The sequence below is a fragment of the Pan troglodytes genome, chromosome 10 (assembly GCF_028858775.2).
Source record: "Pan troglodytes isolate AG18354 chromosome 10, NHGRI_mPanTro3-v2.0_pri, whole genome shotgun sequence".
NCBI lineage: Eukaryota > Metazoa > Chordata > Mammalia > Primates > Hominidae > Pan > Pan troglodytes.
Window position 1 is genome coordinate 33,664,950 of NC_072408.2, and position 24,588 is coordinate 33,689,537.

The 24,588-nt window shown below is 34.2% G+C and overlaps 1 protein-coding gene across 10 annotated transcripts in view; it reads right to left on the bottom strand.

Moving 5' to 3' along the window:
- USP15 (ubiquitin specific peptidase 15) overlaps positions 1–24,588 on the bottom strand; it is a 144,523-nt gene that overhangs the window by 23,848 nt on the left and 96,087 nt on the right. Inside the window, exon 1 of one of the 10 annotated variants that reach the window (XM_024347713.3) lies at positions 6,264–6,409. The exons of 8 other annotated variants lie outside the window; for them this stretch is intronic. The gene's annotated coding sequence lies outside the window, so the exon portion shown is untranslated. Of the gene's footprint in view, positions 1–6,263; positions 6,410–24,588 lie in introns of those variants that run through there. One more of the 10 variants, XM_063785515.1, reaches the window with a different exon arrangement.

The window sequence follows — 24,588 nt, forward strand, 5'->3', positions numbered from 1 at the left end:
ATGGCAGAAGTACAATTTTTCCACAACATTTTATCTCAAGTTGGAATAATTTTAAGGTGATGATCCATATAATTTGACCTCAATACAAACCCAGTATTACATTATCAATTAGATGTCTATAATATGCAACGACTAACACAGACATATGGTCACATAAGTAAATTTTTTTTGCTGTAGGATGATATTTGTGTTGGAATTAAGTGGCAAAGTGCTGCAAGGAAGCTAGTTGCTTGCATGGAAAATAGTAGAAACTCACTTTTATGAGCGCCTGGATTCACATTAATGGAAATCAGAGTTTTTTGAAGCTTGCTTATAGTCATTTGTATTAAGTTAGATAGGTTTGGTAGCTATGAAAGGTTCAGCCTGTTGAATTCATACAGATAACTTACATGCCATAAACTACGACTATATACTATGCATTGTTTAGCTAAAATTCCAAAATAAGCAGAGTCAACATTTACTTAGTTTTTTAGAATAATTATGGTACTCAATTTTGTGGTTTCATTTATAAATCAACATGTTTACTGAAGTAGTCAATAATATCTATTTAGAAACTTTCTATATAATAAAAATATTATTATTTATTATAAATTGCTAGCCTGGCCCCTACCTCAAGGCAAAAGGGAGAACTGGTTATAATATCATGGAATTTACGATTATATAATTCTTAGGCAATGAAAATAATAAAAACAGCTAAAATGTTTGGAGTGAGCTATACAGGCCTTTAGAGTCATATACGTATTTTCAGCAGTAGAACTTTTTAATATATGTGAGCAGGAGAAAGAGAGGTATGCTACAGTGTAGGAGGCAATTAAGAGAAAGGATGCTTCCCTAACTTTTTACCTCTTAGATCTCAACCTCTCTCATAATCTTATACTCCTTTTGAGTTTCAGTTTCTCTTCTTCCTTTGTATTATATGTCCTTTTAATTATAAACCCAGCACTAGAGGGAGATCCAGGCAATTTAGAATGCATCATAGCTACACAGAGGGTAAATGCCATCACTTAGTATCATCTGATTTAGTACAAAATAAGATCAACATTAAATAGTCAGACAAAGGAGAGGTCAGATAGGAATTTCCAACAATTATCAATAGTTTTCCACTTCTTATATTTGATCAGCTCAGGGTTATGCTAAGAATGTAACATTCCATTATTGTCTGTTAATGCAATTATATAAAGAACCTAATTTACAAATATCTCAAAAGAACCAAGTTGCGCAAACCTGAGTAATTCTTAAACTTTGTTATAACTTAATTATTCACATATACTTTTATATTGGAAAGAGCTTAAAGGTATAACTGAACATTTTTTAGCTTTCCAATAGTATCCAGAGTGCTCTCCCTAAAATGTACATCTCATCATGTTGCTTCCTTGCTATAAATCCTTTAACGGCTCTCCCTGCTTACAGATTGGAAGCCCAAATTCTTAGAAGGGTCTGTCTTTTGCTCATCTATGTAGCCTCATCCTTTGTCAATACCCTTTTCTTTTCAACTGTTCCAGCTTTATTTTATTAGTCATTCCTCCACATACTCTCTCAATCTGAAAGTCTGCAACATTACTTCAACTACTTGGAAATGTACTTTTTTTTTTTTTTTGGCCTTACTAACTTCTATAAATCCATCAAGATTCTGGCATCCTATCTGGGAAGCCTCCCTTAGATTTCCTTATAGTGTTTTCTCCTGTATGTTTCCTTAATGCTTACTGCTTACTTTTATTACAGCACTTATTTGATAATATACTGTAACTTTAATTTTTAGTTTGTTTCGCCAAATGAACTGAGACCTCCATGAAAGCAGGTACCAGGGTATTCTTATTTATATTTCCAGCACTGAGCACTAGGTCACGTAGCACTGATCATGTTCACAATAAATGTATGCTTACTAAAAATATTTTTGCCTGTATTTACTAATGCATTTATCCTCTTGATTTTTACTCTTTTCCTTCAATGTTTGGCATAGAGGGGTCAATAAATTTTTGTTGAATGAAATACTACTTACTAAATGGAGGAAAAATATATTTCTAAAGAATAATCTCAAAAATATCTTCAAGTACTTCTACCTAATACTAAACCATACGGGCAGTACAAATTTTTCTGCCCCTTTGTCTGATTTTTCATTCAATCTACTATCTGCTTTGTAAATGATCCTCTGCTTTGATTTTTAAAAACTCCTTGAAACAGAGACCAGCATTTATTTTCACAGTGATACATGCTGGTTTCAAACTGATTATAATTCAATGTTAACAAATAACAACAAAACACAAATCATTTTAATGATAATTTGCCTGTGTTATCTGTGAAGATATCATAGCCAATATTTAAATTTAAGCTATTTAGTCCTAAATGGGCCCAAATAAACATTCTATTTGTTAAACATATATTCTAACAAGCTACACTTCCTAACAAGTTGTATAAACACATATAAATACATAAATTCAATAGTCAATATAATTGTTCTACTAATACACAAATCATATTAGTTTAAAAACTAAGATGATGTCCGATATTTCTCCCTCATAAAAATACCATCCTTTCCACCCTCATCTTGAAAATACCGTTAGGAGTCAATATGTTCATTTTATTTTTTGTTCTGAGATGAAGTCTCACTCTGTCACCCAGGCTGGAGTGCAGTGGCACAATCTTGGCTCACTGCAACCTCCACCTCCCGACTTCAAGCGATTCTCCTGCCTGAGCCTCCCCAGTAGCTGGGATTATAGGCGCCCACCATCGCACCTGGCTAATTTTTGTATTTTTTGTAGAGTTGGGGTTTCACCATGTTGGCCAGGCTGGTCTCAAACTCCTGACCTCAGGTGATCTGCCCGCCTTGGCTTCCCAAAGTGCTGGGATTACAGTCGTGAGCCACTGCACCAGACCTTGAGTTAGTATGTTCTTAAAATAGTATAAAGACCAGTTAAAACATTAAAAGTTCTCATAATTTTTGGTAAATTTCAAGGCATAAATGGAAAAAAAAATCAAGCAATTAAAAATATTGCCACGCCCCACGTGATGTTATATCAGTATTCAATGTCATCATTCTGGCAGAAAAAAGGAGCCGGTTTCTTTTTTTTGGAGATGGAGTCTCACTTTGTTGTCCAGGCTGGAGTGCAGAGCACAATGGCGTGATCTCAGCTCACTGCAATCTTTGCCTCCCAGGTTCAAGAAATTCTCCTGCCTCAGCCTCCCAAGTAGCTGGGATTACAGGCACGTGCCACCATGCCTGGCTAATTTTTGTATTTTTAGTGGAGACGGGGTTTCACCATGTTGGCCAGGCTGGTCTTGAACTCCTGACCTCAAGTGATCTGCCCACCTTGGCCTCTCAAAGTGCTAGGATTACAGGCGTGAGCCACTGCACCTGGCTGAAGCCAGTTTCTTAAAGTTGGTCATAATGTAGTTTGATTAGTAATTACTTTATGCAATTCATTATTTAACATTTTCACATGAGGCTATCTTAGAACATGAACATTTTTGACAATTATAAGAACACTAGTTACTTGGACTGGCTGCAATTAAATACCATGTTTTAATGAACAAAGATAATTTTCAGTCAACAATAATTTATTGTACATTTAAAAATAACTAAAAGAGCATAATTGGATTATTTGAAACATGAAGGAGGGATAAATGCTTGAAGTGACGGATACCTAATTTACCCTGATGTGATTATTATACATTGAATTCCTGTATCAAAATACCTCATGTACCCCCTAAATGTATACACCTACTATGTACCCATAAAAATTAAAAATACATAAAATTAAAAATGTATAATTTTTATAAGGTCAGTAATTAAAATAATAATCAGTTCTGAAGTATGTATCTCGAAGATTCTTCTACTATAAAAAAATCATTTTCCTATCAGATGAGACTATCCCAAAACAATTCTTTTCTTAAAGACATATATGTTTTAAAAATCTTCCATGTGTAGGTAGCAGTAGAAAACTTCCCTTTTATCCTGTAAGACACTTTACTGAGTGATATAATATGGACTAAAAATCAGATATGTGTTGTGCCTACGTGAATATTTCTTACTTTCAATGCTTCCTGGACTGTTAAACAGGACAAAACTTTCTGCAACAGCCATGGTTGTTCTTAATAAAAACTGAGAATATATATGAATGTATCATGACAAATGAAAGAGATTATATAAACAGTATTAGTTAGTATGTTATTTTTGTGGCTACTTATAAGTTTTGTGACATGTCTACCAGTCTCATGCCATTTGGAGCTATGCCCCTGTTAATTTATTGGAGTTCAACTGCCTGACATTGACAAATGCCAAAACTTCAGTGTTTCAGGAGAACTAGATCTTAAAATTTATCACTAATATAACAAGGTCCAAATATGAGGCTATGTGACTGATCATAAAACATATTTCTTAAGCCACATTTTTGTTTATATCATAATGGTACCTACTGTTGGTCCTAAAATTGGGTAGAATTTAAATATGTTAAAAATAAAGCAAGAGCCAGACTAAAGAAAAAGACTTTGTACTAATGGTTCCAATTTTTAATGAAAAAGAGAAAAAGAAAAAAATTTATATTAACAAGTAAATGTACTTATTAACTAGGTTAAATATTTTTATATTTAAATATTTTCAAATGCTCCTATGTAAGTTATTAGCAGACAAAACTGACAACAGCATTTGAAAATTTAAGGATTAAAAAACTAAATTTCATATTTAGTATATGGTAGACTTTTGGAGCTCACTAACCATGATATAATGACTGGTTGGAAAGTTTAGGACATGAGCTATTATGAAAAGTTGATCCATGAGTAATGATTAAAAAACTAAATTTCATATTTAATATATGGTAGACTTTTGGAATTCACTATGATATAATGACTGTTGGAAAGTTTAGGACATGAGCTATTATGAAAAGCTGATCCACAAGGAAAGGTAACAACGGCTATTGTATGTGCAAGACAATTATTTAGTGAGAAGTGACTGCTAAGTGGTTTTGTGGTTTTGAACTGGCTTTGTGGTTCTCTACTTGTGCCTTCATATATATTTTATATGGGAAACTGCAAGTAATAAGAGTACTCGAATTTGAATTAGGCGTCTTAAGACATATTCCTTAGTTTAATGTATTGAGACTGCATGCACTCTTGCCTTTCTTAGAATATTCATCCCCTATAAGAAATTCCTATTTATTCTTAAACACTTATTTCAACATCTCTTCTAAATGTCGTATCTTCCTCTGTGTATCAAGGAAGAATGAATATTCCTTTCTCTGGGCTAACTTGATACCTCGAACTCCGTTACACCGCACTTGAGAGCAGAGTCTATGTCTTACTCACCCTTGTACCTCAGGGTCTATCACAATATCGGGCACACTCAAACAGGTATGTGGAATGAATGGGAACTTGTATAGTAGAAAGATTAGAAGTAGTCCTTAGAGAGACTTAGAGCAGTGAGAAAAAACTTGACTAAAATGAGATCTGAATTGCACCCTGTTATAATTCAAATGCAGCCCAAAGTTCTCCATGTTCAAAAATAAAAGTCCAAATGATGCCTAAAGAGGTTTTCCTAATGAAGGAAAATAACCCTTATGATTTCCCCAACAACTATCAAGATAAATCCGTAAGTAAAAGGTATGCAAAGGAAATATGTTTGGAAATATATTTTTATGAAGATCATTTCCCCTAAATCTTCAACCTCGAAGCAGACATAAAAATTCTAAAGAAGAATTATTCTAAATAATCAAATGTCTCATCCAATGGACACTCTGTGATATGGTTCAATATATTCAGGCCATTAATTACACCTTGAAGAATTATTTATAAAAATATTTGAATGGTTTATGCATTCTTTATTAAAGTATTAATTCTCTATTAAAAACTCTGTAGTTATAAATACCCTTCCTTAACCTAATATCCTAAAACTGAAATATTATGCAAAATATGATTTTCTTTTGTTATGTAATTACTTGGAAAGATGCAATGCATTGCACATAACTTTTCTTTATATACACATGCACAAATTCTATTGCTCTTCCATTATTTTCAGAAAGTACTTCTACTAAGTATGTTCTGACTAATAAGCCTGATGTTTCTAGAGTTCTCTGAAAAAATATAACTGCTGCATGTAAGAGTCTCAATTTTGTATTTTGCTAAATTTCTACATAAGTTTTTTATAAATTGATGAAGTCAAATAATGTTCTATTATATAACCAAATCTCAAGTCTTCAGTCAACATATTTTAGGAAATGAATAATTAATAGCCATCCCAATAACTTGTAATGCATTTGGAATTTCCCCAGTACCTGGAAAATAGCCAAAGTAATCCCCTTCAAAAAGAGAAAGTTGTCTTTTGTAATGCTGAATATGAACCACTCCCTTTCTGTTCAGGTGCTCCAGAAGCCCAATTCTCAAGTGATCATGTATGCTCACTATTTTAGTAAACCGGTAACTAGAACAGGAAAGAAAACAAACTTAATTTTTGATTACCTAAAGCTTTTGAGTTGTGTAACTCATTCTATAACTAATCAAAATGTAATACCACTCACAACCCTTAAAAAAATGGCTATACCTTCTAACTGACCAGTACTAAAAATAAAAGCCCATTCTAAATAAAATAAGGGATTCATTCTTAGTTTGTTATGATTTAAAAAATAAAACCTGAAGTAATCCATGGTTAAAGTCATCTTGGAATACCTTTAAACAGTTTTTTTCTGGATTTTAAGGTTAGATGGAAAAGAATTTTCAGATTCGCCATGTCAATTGTTTTCTAATTAATCATGACAATAGTATAAGCATTCTGAAAAGGTACTGTATGATTCCAAAGCAATCTACTAATATTGGGATATTGGCTCTAGTTCTGTAATGCTACACAAGTGGATAACACAGCAAAGTTTGAGGTAAACTTTTTCAATTAAAAACTACAAATATAGGCCTGTTTCTTCATCAAGCAGATTTTTAAAATGATATATTTTAAGTCACTTGATGTTCTTATTTTTGTTATATTTTTTTCTAAGAAAGGGAAATCTCATTAAATTTGAGATATCAATTCTGAAGATCACATATTTTGTGATAGCAATACAGCTACAGCTCTGTTTTACTTTATATCTCCATTTTTCTTCAACTTTAAAAAAAGAACAAACTTAGGCAAGTAAAATAGAAATGGATATAATTTTCCCCTTATATTTTTAAGACTTTTAACTGCTTTTTTTCCCCCGTCAGTGAAGAGAGAACTAGCATACTCTACTTAAAATATTAAAATGTTAAATAAAGGTAGTTTTAAAGGCAAGGTTTTTGAACTGGACAAGGATGTTGTCCTAACACTTGAATATATATCATTAATCTGGTCCCTGTGCTTAAGACATGAATACAATTAAACTTCATTTAAAGTCCCCACTGTTGTCCCTTCTTTGAAATTCTATGGTATTTCTTCTTCATATACTATTTGAATTCAATGAAGAATTATCAAAGTTCTAGGAAGTATAAATACTGATACTGATGGGAAACATTTTGTTGGCTAGCAAAGAAATGTCAATCCCTTTTTGCCCTCATCTACACAGGACCAAGGAAGGAAAATTCTAAGTTTGTCAAAAAGACTACCCTATTACTTGCAGTGAGTAAATTCTGTAACTACAGATGTCAATGTTAAAAAAGCCATGATTATGTGAAGACCATTAATTTTCATATTGAAAGCCAAAAAAAAATATGGATAGAGGATTCACTTATGACACAGATAAAAGTGGAAGTTTCTGTGATAATTATTTCACCAGCAAAAAGGCTAGAAGACTAGGACAAGTTGTTTTTAAATAAGGTTTTGAAACTATTAATACTAGATTATGTCAGCAGTTGTCTGACTTCATTATTTTATTTTTAGTAACAGGCTATTCGTGAATTTTAAAACTTTTTCATATATTCACTTTATGGGAAGTATGCTAAAACCAGAAGGTTCTAATAACATTAAGAAATGTTGGTGTAAGTTATATTTATTTTAAAGAATGGAAGCTTAAATAGAAGAATTGAATGGAATTCAATTTTAATGTTAAATTACGTTATTTCCTATCCCATTAATAATTCAAAACTGACTCACAATGAAATTTAAAAGAATTAACTTTTTAGGCAAGCAAGACAGTCAAAGGATTTATGAAAAAATGGTTCTTTATAATTTTGTATGTGTTCAGTCCCTTGCACATAATATTCAGTAAAGAAACAATTTTGAATAAATAAATATTAAGAATTGTGTGAGTTTACTGATCTTAGTTCTTCTGCAAAGGCATACAGGAAAGGACAGCAGAATTTTTTTTTTAAGTTTATTGATTTGTTACATTCTTTAAGAGAAACAATCAAGCCATTTTTGTAATAAAAAAACTTTAATTGTTCAACAAATATTAAGAGATCATTACTTCAAGAGTCTCTGTAAGTAGACAAATAATGTTCTAAAAGAATTTTTTTCCTATCATTCACTGAAATCTTTCAAGGAACTATTTCCATGGTGGTACTGATATGATCTGCCCAGCTGTGACTAACATGCCAGCTCAATTCAAGTGCTATCAGATCGACTGCATTTGCAGGACCGTATATGGTCCAAGAGTTATTATACATATATAGGTAGCTCTCTGACCCTCCAGTTGCAAGAAATAAATATATATATTATGTGCTATAATTCTTACTAAAATTACTGTGCAATCTTTGGGAATTTAGATAGCTCAGGTCAAGTTTCAAATATCTCTGGTAAATAATTTTTTCTAATGCAGTGTTTTGCAAACCATGTGTGTGAAAGAACTAATTTTTAAAAAAATACTGAACACATTATTTTTATTAAAATACATCTTGATGTACATTTCACTAATTCTTGCCACAGCTCTGAAAAGTAAATTTAGTAAGCGTTATCTCCTGTTTTAGAGCTGAAGAAACTAAGTCTTGGAATAGATAAGTAACCTGCTTACTGACACACACAGAAGAAAAGTTGCAGAGCTAATATACAAACCCAAATATTTCCGCTCGAGCTATTTTTACCTCCTGGTGCTATTCCCAGTTTTCAAATGATTAGTTCCACAGCAAAATACACTTTCCTCTAAATCTATATGGAAGATAATTTTCCATGTTTCTCAATGACCTAGAAGGCACTTCAGGTAGAAGCTTTATTGTGAGTGTGAAAGTGCAATAATTACATGGAAAGGACTAATTTTTTAAAAATTCCACCACAGATTGGTACTTGTGTAAGATATAATAAAAATGAACCGCTAGAAAAATAAAATTAAAAACACTCATATAAAAAACAAGTCTTGCTTTTTATTATTAAACTTGATATAAAATTACCCTATCAAATTGCTATAGAGACTTTTGATCACTTAAAATTTCTGTGCTTATTTTATTGTTGACCAGAATTATCTTGTCCATAGACACATTGTAAAAAACACTGTTCTACTGTGCTTACGATTATCTGGTACTATACTAACACTGGGGATATAAAAGAAAACCAAAGATAGCCTCTGCTTTCACAATTCTCACCACATAATACGTATTTGTCCATGAGAAATGGATAGAAGAGAGAGAGAAAGTATGAAAAACGCAAGTAGGGAAGCAGTAACAGTATATACAAAGAGTTTTGAAACATAATAAATTCTAAGAATTGAAAGTAGTTTTGGCTAAACAGGTAGACAGAATCCAGTTTGAATTTTATCCTTTAGGTGATGGGGCACAGCTTTTAAACACATAATAATCATATTTGCCTTATAAAACAATAAATTTGGAAGCACTGTATTCAATGGATTTGAAGAGGACAAATGATGGAACAAAGAGATGACACAGATATATTTTGATAGTTCAAAAAAAGATGCTTAAGCATTGAAATAATGTAACAGGAGAGGAAAGGGAAAAATATGTGCTATATAAGAAGTAGAATGAACAGGACTTGGGATAAGTCTTCGGTTTTTGACTTGGGTTACTGGGTTGTACCTATAAGAAAGTGTAGGAAATAAAATAATCAAGATTAGTGTAAGTAGGCATCTTGAGTTTAAGTTACATGTAGTTTAACTTGGCAGGAATGTCCATTTAACAGTCACATATTGGAGGGAAATTCAGAAGAGAGAATTACGGATGAGGGAAATTTTGGATATTAGTATATAGATGGATGTCAAATTCTCAAAGGTAAAGGGGGTACAAGGAACCTAGCAAACAGGAGGTCAAGAGTGAGCTAATCAAAAGCAATTTCTATAGGGTGGTATCATGATAACAGTAATGATAACAGTATTTGATATTTTTATATGTTTACATGTGCCAAGCACTTCCTAAGCACTTTATCTTCATTTTACAGATGAAGAAACTATGAAGTTTCTTATCCAAGGTCACACAGCTTGTAAGTGGCAGAATTAGGATTTGAATACAGGCAGTCTAGTTCCAAAATCCATGCTTTGACCTACCATGCTAAGCAGCTGAGAGGCTATGGTGAGATAAGGACTATTGAATGGGAGATGGGAAAGTAAGGGGAAAGCACAGATCATCCTGTTCAAGGTCATGGGTCTCCCTCACTCTACTTCCAAGATGAAAAAAGACTTGACTATGTATATACGCTGAAAGGAAGAAAGACAGTGAAGAGGTGAGGTTAAAAGTATAAAACAAGGCCAGGCGTGGTGCCTCATGCCTGTAATCCCAGCACTTTGGGAGGCCGAGACGGGCAGATCACCCTGTCTCTACTAAAAATACAAATATTAGCCGGGAGTGGTGGTGCACGCTTGTGGTCCCAGCTACTCGGGAGGCTAAAGCAGGAGAATCGCTTGAACCCGGGAGGCAGAGGTTGCAGTAAGCTGAGATTGTGCTACTGCACTCCAGCCTGGTGATACAGTGAGACTCCGTCTCAAAAAACCAAACAAAAAAGAAGAATAAAACAAAGAGTAAACAAGGTAACAGGTCTCAGGGATGGTAAGAGGGGTTCCAGGTATCATCATGATGACAGATATATTTTTGGTATGTTATTATACAATGATACTACTGTAAGTATAAAAGGAAGCTAAATGTATGTTTCATTCTACTATTAATATTAAGGATTTCCTTATTTAAAAAAGTAACATTTTTGTCACAAATTTGTTTCATTTTAAAAATACTTATTAGAAGTCTTCTCCTGGCAAAGTATAGAAAACTGCACTTAGAAAAGCCCTAGAAATTATTCATAATGCCTCAATTACGTATCAAATATAGTAAATAACAGAAGCAGCATTATGTGATATACACCAAATCCGGTATATAATTGAGGCATTAAGAATAAGCATTATATATTGCTCAAAATATTTTAGGTACTCCTCTTTTTAGAGCTGGCACATGTGTGAAAAAGCATCAATAGTTGGCACATGAAAAAATAAAAAAATCAGGTAGCAGGAAAAAAAAAAAACCAGTTGGCATATAAAGGATTCCAATACGTTTTTATTGAGTGTGTGAACAATGTGTTTTTGCTGTGGCAAAACGGATTTCTGATACGGGAATTTCTGAGGTGAAAAAAATGTAGAAACTAGCATAAGCTATAATGTTTTAATTTGCATCCCTGGTAATTCTCTATTTTATGACCAAATGAACATATAAGTTATAATGGACAGTAATGTGCTCTAATAAATGAAATAAAAATGTGACTCAAATTTCACCTTCCTGATACAGCCTCACTTATGTCCCATAGACTCAAAGAAAGAACTTTGCTTCCATGACATTTTGCTGATCATGTTTTCTATTATATAACATATTATATCTTATTTATAGGTCTACCTCATTCACTAGACATCAACTTCTAGAGGACAAGTACTGTCTTTTAAAATTGGGTATGCCAATGTCTAGAATAATGCACGGCACATAGTAGAGACTCAATGGATGCTTGTTGAGTCAGCTAAATAAATTAGCTACTAAAAACACGGAAAGAACAACCAGTACCAGCCACTGCAAAAACATACCAAATTGTAAGGACCACTGACACTATGAAGAAACAGCATCAACCAATGGGCAAAATAACCAGTTACTATCGTAATGACAGGAACAAATTCACACATAACAAATATTCACCTTAAATGTAAATGGGCTAAATGCCTCAATTAAAAGACACAGGCAAACTGGATAAAGAGTCAAGACCCATGAATGTGCTGTATTCAGGAGACCCATCTCATGTGCAAAGACACACATAGGCTCAAAATAAAAGGATGGAAGAATATTTACCAACCAAATTGGAAAGCAAGAAAAAAAAGCAGGAGTTGTGTAATCTTTGATAAAACATACTTTAAGCCAACAAGGATCAAAAGAGACAAAGAAGGGCATTACATACTGGTAAAGGGATCAATGCATCAAGAAGAACTAACTATCCTAAATATATATGCACCCAACACAGGAGCACCCAGATTCATAAAGCAAGTTCTTAGAGACCTACAAAGAGACTTAGACTCTCACACAGTAATAGTGGAAGATTTTAACACCCCACTGTCAATATTAGACAGATCAATGAGAGAGAAAATTAACAAGGACATTCGGGACTTGAACTCAGCTCTGGACGAAGCAGACCTAATAGACATTTACAGAACTCTCCACCCCAAATCAACAAAACATACATTCTTCTCAGCACCTCATTGTACTTATTCTAAAATTGACCAAATAATTAGAAGTAAAATACTCCTCAGCAAATGCAAAAGAACGGAAATCATAACAAACAGTCTCTCAGACCACAGTGCAATCAAATTAGAACTCAGGATTAAGAAACTCACTCAAAACTGCACAACTACATGGAAACTGAACAACCTGCTCCTGAATGACTACTGGGTAAATAATGAAATGAAGGCAGAAATAAAGATGTTCTTTGAAACCAATGAGAACAAAGATACAACGTACCAGAATCTCTGGGACACATTCAAAGCAGTGTGTAGAGGGAAATTTATAGCACTAAATGCCCACAAGAGAAAGCAGGAAAGATCTAAAATTGACACCCTAACATCACAATTAAAAGAACTAGAGAAGCAAGAGCAAACAAATTCAAAAGATAGCAGAAGACAAAAGATAACTAAGATCAGAGCAGAACTGAAGGAGACAGAGACACGAAAAACCTTTCAAAAAAATCAATGAAATCTAGGAGCTAGTTTTTTGAAAAGATAAACAAAACAGACCGCTAGCCAGACTAATCAAGAAGAAAAGAGGGAAGAATCAAAAAGATGCAATAAAAAATGATAAACAGGTTATCACCACTGACCCCACAGAAATAAAAACTACCATCAGAGAATACTATAAACACCTCTATGCAAATAAACTAGAAAATCTGGAAGAAATGGATAAATTCCTGGACACATACACTCTCCCAAGACTAAACCAGGAAGAAGTCAAATCCCTGAATAGGCCCATAAAAAAGTCTGAAATTTCTTTGGGAGGCCAAGGCAGGCGGATCACGAGGTCAGGAGATCGAGACCATCCTGGCTAACATGGTGAAACCCCATCTCTACTAAAAAATACAATTATCCAGGTGTGGTGGCGGGTGCCTGTAGTCCCAGCGACTCGGGAGGCTGAGGCAGGAGAATGGCATGAACCTGGGAGGCAGAGCTTGCAGTGAGCTGAGATCACGCCACTGCACTCCAGCCTGGGCGACAGAGTGAGACTCCATCTCAAAAAAACAAAAAACAAACAAAAAAACACAACAACTCCGAAATCGAGGCAGTAATTAATAGTCTACCTACCAAAAACATTCCAGGACCACATGTATTCATAGCCGAATTCTACCAGAGGTACAAAGAGCAGCTGAAACTATTCCAAACAATACAAAAGAGGGACTCCACCCTAACTCATCTTATGAGGCTGGCATCATCCTGATACCAAAACCTGGCAGAGACACAACAAAAAAAGAAAATTTCAGGCCAGTATCCCTGATGAACATCGACGTGAAAATCCTCAAGAAAATACTGGCAAACTGAATCCAGCACCACATCAAAAAGCTTATCCACCATGATTAAGTCGGCTTCATCCCTGGGATGTAAGGCTGGTTCAACATATGCAAATCAATAAAAGTAATCCATCACATAAACAGAACCAATGACAAAAACCACATGAATATCTCAACAGATGCAGAAAAGGCCTTCGACAAAATTCAACACCCTTTCATGCTAAAAACTCTCAATAAACTAGGTATTAATGGAATGCATCTCAAAATAATAAGAGCTATTTATGACAAACCCACGGCCAATATCATACTGAATGGGCAAAAACTGGAAGCATTCCTTTGAAAACTGGCACAAGACAGGGATGCCCTCTCTCACCACTCCTATTCAACATATTATTGGAAGTTCTGGCCAGGGCAACTAGGCAAGAGAAAGAAATAAAGGGTATTCAAACAGGAAAAGAGGAAGTCAAATTGTCTCTGTTTGCAGATGGCATGATTGTATATTTAGAAAACCCCATCATCTCAGCCCTAAATCTCCTTAAGCTGATAAGCAACTTCAGCAAAGTCTCAGGATACAAAATCGATGTGCAAAAATCACAAGCATTCCTATATACCAATAACAGATAAACAGAGAGTCAAATCATGAGTGCACTTCCATTCACAATTGCTACTAAGGGAATAAAATACCTACGAATACCACTTACAAGGGATGTGAAGGACCTCTTCAAGGAGAACTACAAACCACTGCTCAAGGAAATAAGAGAGGACACAAACAAATGGAAAAACATTCCATGCTCATGGATAGGAAGAAGCAATATTGTGAAAATGGCCATACTTCCCAAAGTGATTTATATTCAATGCTATCCCCATCAAGCTACACTGACTTTCTTCACAGAATTGGAAAAAACTACTTTCAACTTCATATGGAACCAGAAAAGAGCCGGCATAGCCAAGACAATCCTAAGCAAAGAGAACAAAGCTGAAGGCATCACGTTACCTGACTTGAAACTATACTACAAGGCTACAGTAGCCAAAACAGCATGGTACTGGTACCAAAACAGCATGGTACTGGTACCAAAACAGATATATAGACCAATGCAACAGAACAGAGGCATCAGAAATAACACCACACATTTACAACAATCTGATCTTTGACAAACCTGACGCAAACAAGCAACGGGGAAAGGATTCTCTATTTAATAAATGTTGTTGGGAAAACTGGCTAGCCATATGCAGAAAACAGAAACTGGACCCCTTCCTTACAACTTATACAAAAATCAATTCAAGATGGATTAAAGACTTAAATGTAAGACCTAAAACCACAAAAATCCTAGAAGAAAACCTAGGCAATACCATTCAGGACACAGGCATGAGCAAAGACTTCATGTCTAAAACACCAAAAGCAATGGCACCAAAAGTCAAAATTGACAAATGGGATCTAATTAAACTAAAAAGCTTCTGCACAGGAAAAGAAAACTACCATGAGCGTGAACAGGCAACCTACAGAATGGGAGAAAATTTTTGCAATCTATCCATCTGACAAAGGGCTAATATCCAGAATCTACAAAGAACTTAAACAAATTTACAAGAAAAAAACAAACAACTCCATCAAAAAGTGGGCAAAGGATGTGAACAGACACTTCTCGAAGACACTTATGCAGCCAACAAACATATGAAAAAAAGCTCTTCATCACTGGTCATTAGAGAAATGCAAATCAAAATCACAATGAGATACCATCTCATATACCAGTTAGAATGGCAATCATTAGTCAGGAAACAACAGATGCTGGAAAGGATGTGGAGAAATAGGAATGCTTTTACACTGTTGGTGGGAGTGTAAATTAGTTCAACCACTGTGGAAGACAGTGTGGCAATTCCTCAAGGATCTAGAACTAGAAACACCATTTGACCCAGCAATCCCATTACTGGGTATATACCCAAAGGATTATAAATTATTTGATTAAAAAGACACATGCACACATACACTTACTGCGGCACTTTTCACAATAGCAAAGTCTTGGAACCAACCCAAATGTCCATCAATGACAGACTGCATAAAAAAAAGTGGCACATATACACCACGGTATACTATGCAGCCATAAAAAAGGATGAATTCATGTCCTTTGCAGGGACATGGATGAAGCTAGAAACCATCATTCTCAGCAAACTATCACAACAACAGAAAATCAAACACTGCATGTTCTCACTCATAAGTGGGAGTTGAAAAATGAGAACACATGGACACAGGGAGGGGGACATCACACACCAGGGCTTGTTGGGGGTTGGGGGGCTAGAGAAGGGATAGCATTAGGAGAAATACCTAATGAAGGTGACAGGTTGATGAGTACAGCAAACCACCTTGGCACGTGTATACCTTTGTAACAAAACTGCATTTTGAGCACATGTACCCCAGAACTTAAAGTATAATAATATGATAAAAAAGAAAAATTAAAAAAAATTCCATTCACTAAATAAATAAATAAATACAAACAAGAAAACAAGTTTTGTTGCTTTTTATTAATAACTCCTTTGCCCCTTTCTCTTTCCAACTCTAGATGAATCTAGGCATCTGTTTTATGCACCATGCAACTGAACATTGTTGGAAAAAATTTCAAGTGAATACATTTATACCATTCTAAATTGATGATCTCCAATATCAAATGAGACCTCAATACTGCTGAGCAATCTTCTTACCCTTTCATTCTTAGCTAATGATCTAGTCTTGTATTTTGGGGATAATGGAAGCCATCAGAGAATCTAGACATTGCTTGCATCCGTAATCCCTTTCTTTCCTCCTATTGCAAACGAAGTCTCATTCCTCCATTCAAATGTATTGCAGGGCTTAGTTCTCGGACGTCTTTTTCATAGATACCCTCATTTAGAAACAACCGTTTCCATGATTTTAACCACCACCTACAACACGCAGATTTTTATTTCCAGCTTAGGCCTCTGATCTACATTCCATACTAGAATATCCAACTGTCTATGATCTATCTGCTTGGATGTTTCACAGACATCACAAACTGAACATGCCTAAAATTAACTCATAATCTCCTCCCCACCCCAAATTTACTTCTCCTACTATGTTCTTCTTCCTACTACTCTGGAATTTCATTAAATGGTTACATCTATCATTATGATATATAAGCCAAAAACTAGAGAGACACTTGTGATTCCCTTCACCTTTCATTAATTTGAGTGCCTTCTACATGCCAGACACTATTCCAGGCAATGGGGCTACAACAGTGACTACAACAAAATTCCAGCAGTCATGGGAGAGAGGGAGAGAGGGAGAGAGAGAGCACGGGGTGGGGACGCGGGGAGAGGGTGTCTGTGTTGGGAGTAGGGGAATATACACAGACAAGCAAAAAACCCTAATAGAAATAAAACATGCCAGATGGTTATGAGTACTGTGTGGAATGTGGGGCAGTCATTATTTTTTACAGGGTGACTGAGGAAGGACCTCACTGATAGATAATAGCGACCTAATGGAAGTGAGAGCGCCAGAATATATATATTTAGAGGAAGAACATTACAGGTATAGGAAACTGCAAGTTCACAGACCCTAAGGCAGGCACGCTCTTGGCATGTGTGAGGGTGAGAATGGAACAAGGTAAGCATGGAGGTAAGTGATAGGAAATAAGCTAGCATGGGGCCAGATCCTACAGGGCTTTGTACTTTTTTTTAAGGACTCTGGCTTTTGTTGATCGTTGAGTGAAATGAGAAGGCATTTTGTGTTACTGCCTAAGTAATAGAAAATGCCTTAGGTTTGAAACGAATTGCTGGCTGTTCTTTTAAGAACAGATTGTGGAGGGTAAGGATAGAAGCAAAGAAACCAGCTAGCAGACAAATGGAATGAACCAGATAAGAAGATAGTAGCCTGAAACCTTTAGTGCCTTTGTAACATTAAAATCTAAATTCTCCCTATATGATCTGGCTTTTGCCTACTCCTTCAAACTCATTTTGTCTCACTCCCCTTCATACATTATTCCACAAACTACACTTCTGATTCCTCAAACTTGCCCTTCTTAGTGGCTTTGCACATGTTTTTGGTCCTTCTAACTTCACCTGCCAAACTCATACATATTCTTTGGTCAAAGCTCATGTTACTTTTGGTAAATATGACACCCAGCTTAAAACAGGTGCTCTCCAAGCTCCTGTTAGCACTCTACTTTCTCTTTCATGATACTTATCATAATTCATGATTGATTTAATATTTGTCTCCCTCATTAGACTGTAAACTCCATGGGAAAAAACTGTTTTGTTCATCATGGCATAATTAGTGATTATGAGAGTGAGAGTCACCTAATAGACCTTCAATAAATATTTGCTGAGTAAATGACTTCATAAGTCATTCATTACTTATGAATTACTTGAAAAAAATTACCCAGCTTGATAATCTACAATATTCTGAAAATAGTGCTCTGAATAACTTCTGGCTTTCGAAAATCAACTTTGTCATTGAAGGATGAAAAATATCCACCAGTGATACTCAGAAGAATAAAAGCAATTCCAAAAGGAGTACTTGAATAGTTTTTAACATTCTGAACATTGAATGAGTAAGTGTGTATATCACCTCCTAGGGAAACTGTTTTAAATGGCACAACATTAATGTTACTTAATGAGAGCATCTTGTATTATGGGGGCCAATCATTTGAACTAAACATAAAAACATTTTTAATAATTGTACAACATGTGAATATACTTAATGTTACTATACACTTAAAATGGTTAAACTGGCAAATTGTTATATTTTACCACAAAAAACAAAACATAAGCATTTCTTATAGGTTGATTGGCATAATTTCAAAAAAATACATTATCTCAAAATGTACTGAATAACAACTCATAATAACTTGTCTTAGTGACTGGAAATCAAACTTTCCTTGCTTCAATTTCCTCATTAGTGGAATAGAGATTCTTATGCCCTAACTCACAGACCTCTGTGAAGAGAAAATTAAGTGAAAAACAATATAAAAAAATAACCTGCATTATGCAAAGAAGGGTACCGCTCTTAAACAGAGGCTGCAGGTTCAATACAGGGCTGTTAATGTTTTAATATGGGTTTATATGAGAACTAGTAATTGATTTAGATATTACTATTAATCGAACAATGGTTTAAGTAACCAACTCACTGACCCTCTCCCTGCCCAGAATAGTTTATAAATCATTGTAAAGAAGTAAATGGTAATCTTTTAGAAAACATTTTGACATAAAAAAAATGAGCTGCTTGATTTTAAGTAAGAGAAGTAAACCTGAAATAGGTTTTTCTTTCCTTTTATTTTCTTGGAGGGAGGGAGCAAATCTGTAGTTCCCATTACAGACTACAGATTGACATTTCTTTTGTTTTGCTTTTAATTACAAAAAAAATCCTTGAAATATTTATAATAATTGATACAAGATACTTCAGCCTAATTACATTAATAACTTCTGTTATAAGATGTAGTCACTACAATACTATCTAATAAGTATATTATTAAATTGGTGTTGGCCTTTCCTAGCCAGGATAGTAAAACCACTTTGTATTTTAGAATTAGATGTAATAATTTACAACTCTTTAAAAGAACCTCTCTATTTCTCTAAGATCTCTATTATGTCATTTTCCTATTACAGAATTAGGGACAGATAAAACACATAAAAACCTAATTCAGAAAGAGGCACTAATCTTAGGGAATTTTGCTTATTCACTGAGAAGAATGTGAACAGCGACAAATCAAATCTCATGTCTCCATCTGAGATTAAGAAAGGCATGTTTTCATAACAAATCATTATTAGCCAAGTTACACAAGTGCAAGGCATTCTTTTAGAGATACCATTTCTCCCCTAGTTGTGAACACTAACTTTTTACAGAACTATCCCATATATACTCTTTCTTAAAATAATCTGTCTGAGAACGTAGGTTCTTCTTTCCCACCTCTGTTCTCTTTCAAAAAGGAAGGGCTATTCTAGTCCAAAGGGAAAAGTAAAAACATTGGTATTCATGTTGAGAAAAATGAATGGTTCTAATGCAAGTAAGGTTGTTTCCATTTTTTTTTTTTGCTTTTATCAAAATGGATAGATGACCTGACTGAGTTGTCATTTGACAGAGGATTGAATATATTTTTGATGACAATTTGCTATGTAATTTCTGGCACATAACATGAAAGGAACTCACATAATTGAGTTTAACATCCTGGATTAGGATGAAAACCTGACCTAGAAAGTAGTAGTTTTAAATTTTTCATTAGCCACGTTCTCAGTTTATCAGAACAAATATAAGATCCTAAACTATTTTTTAAAAAGTGTTTTGTGCCTCAGAAGTGAGGTTTTTCCTTTTACGATGAAAACTATATTCATTTAAATATAAGGTTGGTAATTTAAATAAAATTAGAAGGTTTAGTGTTAAACTGGACTTCTAAGAAACTGAGTTCCAATAAATGCAAAAAGAAAGTCTCAAGGTAAGAGTAGGCTAGTTGAAGTAATGTAACATAGAAATAACAGCTTCAGAAATAACTTTTTCTCTGTTTTACAATGTAATGAAGATCTATCTAGTTTCTTAAAAATGTTATTTCTGTGTAGTATTACTTATTCTCTTAAATGAAATCTTTAAAAAAGTTTAAACTTTCTATTTAACATTCTTCTAAATTTTTGAAATCATGTTTTTTCCTAATAAACAGATCATAGAAAAAAAAGCTGACCTTAAAAATGCTTGAAATCCCAATTTATTTTATATATTATGACAGGAATAATGAATAAGTCTATGATTAGTATCATTGTTTTCAATGACTTCCTAGAATCTATTTAAGGAGCTCTATTATGTCCAAGTAAATATTTTGAAAATAACCATCTTATGCCATGCTGCTTTCCAATGGAAAAGACCACATTACTCCCCTGCTTCAAATCCATCTGAGGAGATGCTTCATCCAGGAAACTAACCATGAGCCTCCTAGGTAGGCCTTGACAATGAAAAAGACAAGGGTTGAAGTGCTCTTGAATCTACTGAACTAATGCTAATTAAAATTATCACCAATAATGCAAAATTTAAAAACTGGGCATTCTCTAGATGGAGTAACAGATTTAGGGAACTAGAAAACTATCTTATTATATTATTTGAACCAATGGGACATGGTGGTATATGCCTATAATCATAACTACTCAGGAGGCAGGGGCTAGGGGTAACCAAACTCAACAATTTTGAATTTCCTAGTGCCCTACAGATAGAATATTCATAAACAATTCTATGCTATTATATCCCTTCCTTATCAGCTTGCCTAGGAAGAGTTAAATTAGCATAGTTCAGAAATTAAAGGGTTGATAAATACCATTACTGCAATAACACTATATGAAAAATAAAAGTACACTCAACTATTTCTTCTTAGTCCACTAAAGTCCACGTGGAAAAAGACTCAAGAAAAGAGGACAGATACAACGGTTATGGAGAACAGAATCTTTCCAGAGTCATTCTGCTTAACTTGCTGAATTTTAAAAAAAGATGAGATAATTTCTACATAATATGTATTCAGTATTTATAATGTGCCAGTCAGCATCCTACGAGTTAAAACCGTCAACTCACGTAACCCTTACAAAACTCCTAAGATAGGGTACTATTATTTTCTTGTCAGACGATGAGAAAAATGAATTGTGGAATTAACTTGTCTAGGGAAATACAGTTATTATAATAAGCAGGAAAGCCATGTTTTTAATCCAAGTAGTGTAACTCCATAAACTGTGATCTTAATCTGTATTATTAGTTTTTTATGTGTTTCTTTCTTTCTTTCTTTTTTTTTTCAAGCCAGACTTTGGCTTTCAAACTGTTCCTCAGAGTCCTGGGATCCATGAGAAAGCTTCTGGGGCCATTGTGGAAAGTAAAGGAAAGCAGATGGGGTTCTGGGAACTTCACCCAACCAAAGCAATTTTACCATATCTACTTAAATATTGGGGACACAATTAAACTTTCCACGGTAACTTAAAAAAAAGTTTTGATGCTAAAATACAAAGCGTTTGAAAATCACAATATCTAGGCTACAATCTTCATAAGGTCAGGATATACAGTTGTTCTTGGTATCCACAGGGGATTGGTCACAGGAGCCCCCCTCTCCACCTTGGGGATACCAAAATCCATAGATGCTCAAGTTCTTGATATAAAATGGTGTTGTTATTTGTATATAACCTACATATATCTTCACATATACTTTAAATCATCTCTAGATTTGTTATAATACTTAATAAAATGTAAATGCTATGTTAATTGTTATACTGCATTGTTTTAAAATTCACATTATTTTAAATTGTCATTTATTTATTTATTTTTGAGATGGAGTTTTGCTCTTGTCACCCAGGCTGGAGTGTAATGGCATAATCTTGGCTCACTGCAACCTCTGCCTCCCGGGTTCAAGCGATTCTCCTGCCTTAGCCTCCCAAGTAGCTTGGATTACAGGTGTCCGCCATCATGCCCGGCTAATTTTTGTATTTTTTAGTAGAGACGAGCTTTCATCATGTTGGCCAGGCTGGTCTCAAACTCCTGACCTCAGGTGATCCACTCGCCTTGGCCTCCCAAAGTGCTGGGATTACAGGCATGAGTCACCATGCCTGGACAAACTGTTGTATTGTTATTTTTTACTGTGCTATATGGCAGTACCATATTCACCAAACAAGGTTAATACTCATACCATTACATCAGAAAATCTTAAGTACCAATATCATTAAATTAAATAATAACAGTAATAATGTTAAATCACACTCAGATTGGTGCTGCTTAGTTTTTAATCATGTGTGGTCAAAAGATTTCACTATCTCAAGGCTACTGATGGGCTAAGTATAACCCACGCTTACATTAAAAAAGTATACTTTTTACACTTTTTTTTTTTAACATATGTTAATACTATACCACCTGATGTGCTGAAATGATCACTTAAATTTGGAGGACACTGAATTAATTTAAGAGGTTACATTAAAATTCAAATTGTCAGTAGAGATAATATTTGATAATATTTTCTAAAATTCATGAACGTCTTCAATTTCAAAGAAGTTACAAGGAAACTTGAAAAAAGCATAACTGAAGAAATAGTATCTGACAAAACCTAAAGAATCTATTCTATTAGTTATCTATTACCCTTTTTATTTTTGGATCTATGAACTACATGAATTTTTGTGAAATAGAGGAGTAAAGGCTACTGCCACCATTTTGTACTCCCTCTTACAGTCAATTTTCAGCTCGAGAGCTGACATCTTAATCAATTAAAAATCATGGAAGTTTTAAGAAAATAAAACTAAAGGCCTAGCTTTTCTAATTCCAGATGTGAACTAAAAGCTAAAGCTGCACAAGTAAAAACTCATTTTTCTCTTCTCCAAATTGTTTGAAGAATTTTATTTTAGAGACAATACAGTTTCCAACTAAATAAAGCTATAATCATGAAATAATATCCACTGCTTAAAATACTCACTGCTAAAATTTTTGTCAAAAAATTTTATGGCTATTACCATAAAATTATAAACCATCACGCTCACGGCTGTGTCTCAGATGAAATGGAATACGTGATGGTAAAATATATTAGGAGGGTCTGCAATAGAGCTATCAATTTATTCTAATAAAATAGTTTTGAATAGAAGCAAAAATGAATAAACTGAAGATCCTCACACCTTAAACATAACATGCAAGAAAGCTAAACGATGCCAAATCTAGCTTAACCTAGCTGGTTAAAAGATTCAATTTGAATACCTATTTCTGAGAAATTGCAGTTAACCATATGCAGACAATACTAAACAGATGTATCAAAGGCACAGAAAACTAGGATGTGTATTGCTTTAGAAGGAATTTAGTCTGAATGCTGGCCCAAGCCTCCCATGAATGATTAGCATCAACACAAACTCTTGTGCTCTCCTGACAGATTCAAATTTTGAATCCCTATGTTGTTGAAATATTTTATTAATATTTATGAAAAAGCACCAAGATTGGTTTTCTAAACTAGGAAAAAAAACTCTAGCTGATATCAAGCATCTGGAACCAAAGTAATTTTGGCAGTTCAAGGATAAAGAGGTATATAAAAATTAATATAACTTCATGATCTGAGAACAGGGTTTTCTAGTACTGGTATAATCACAATTTACATAAAACATGTTCCAGAGATGGTCCAACAGATATTATAATTTGTCTGTCCCATTCCTATCTCTGAAAGCTAAGCACCCATGTACTTTACTTTGTTATTTAACTATTAGGATAATAATACATTTTGGCTTTCTTCCTCATCTAGAAAAATAAAGATAAAAATTTAAATTGTCTCTATGTCTAACTAGAGCTAGAATTCTTGAAAAACTATTTTGAATAAAGTAATTCACACTATACTATGAGCAGGATTACTCACTTGAAGATTTAAAGGAAGAGTTTATTAACCTATATATTAACCTATCTGCTTAGGCAGATAGGCCACTTCCCAAGTGGTTCAACTCTAAAGCAAAATACCAGAAATCGATTATGCCTTCCCCATTCAGTTTCTAAAAGGATGCTAACTCCTGGCCTATAGTGTATGACAGATTCTAATTTCCAAGAATGCTATAAAGGCAATGGTTAATTTAGGAAACAGCTGTATGAATGATGATGTACAAAAAGATTCACTTAGAATACTGAATGGTGAAGAGTCATCCTTTTCTCAGATAGTGAGAAAGATGTCTAATAATGTCCTTATCAATCTATACCCTGCATTTAATCTATATCTTTTGAGGCTGCCTCCTGGGCATAGGAGATTCAACAAAAAAATATGAATAGAGAA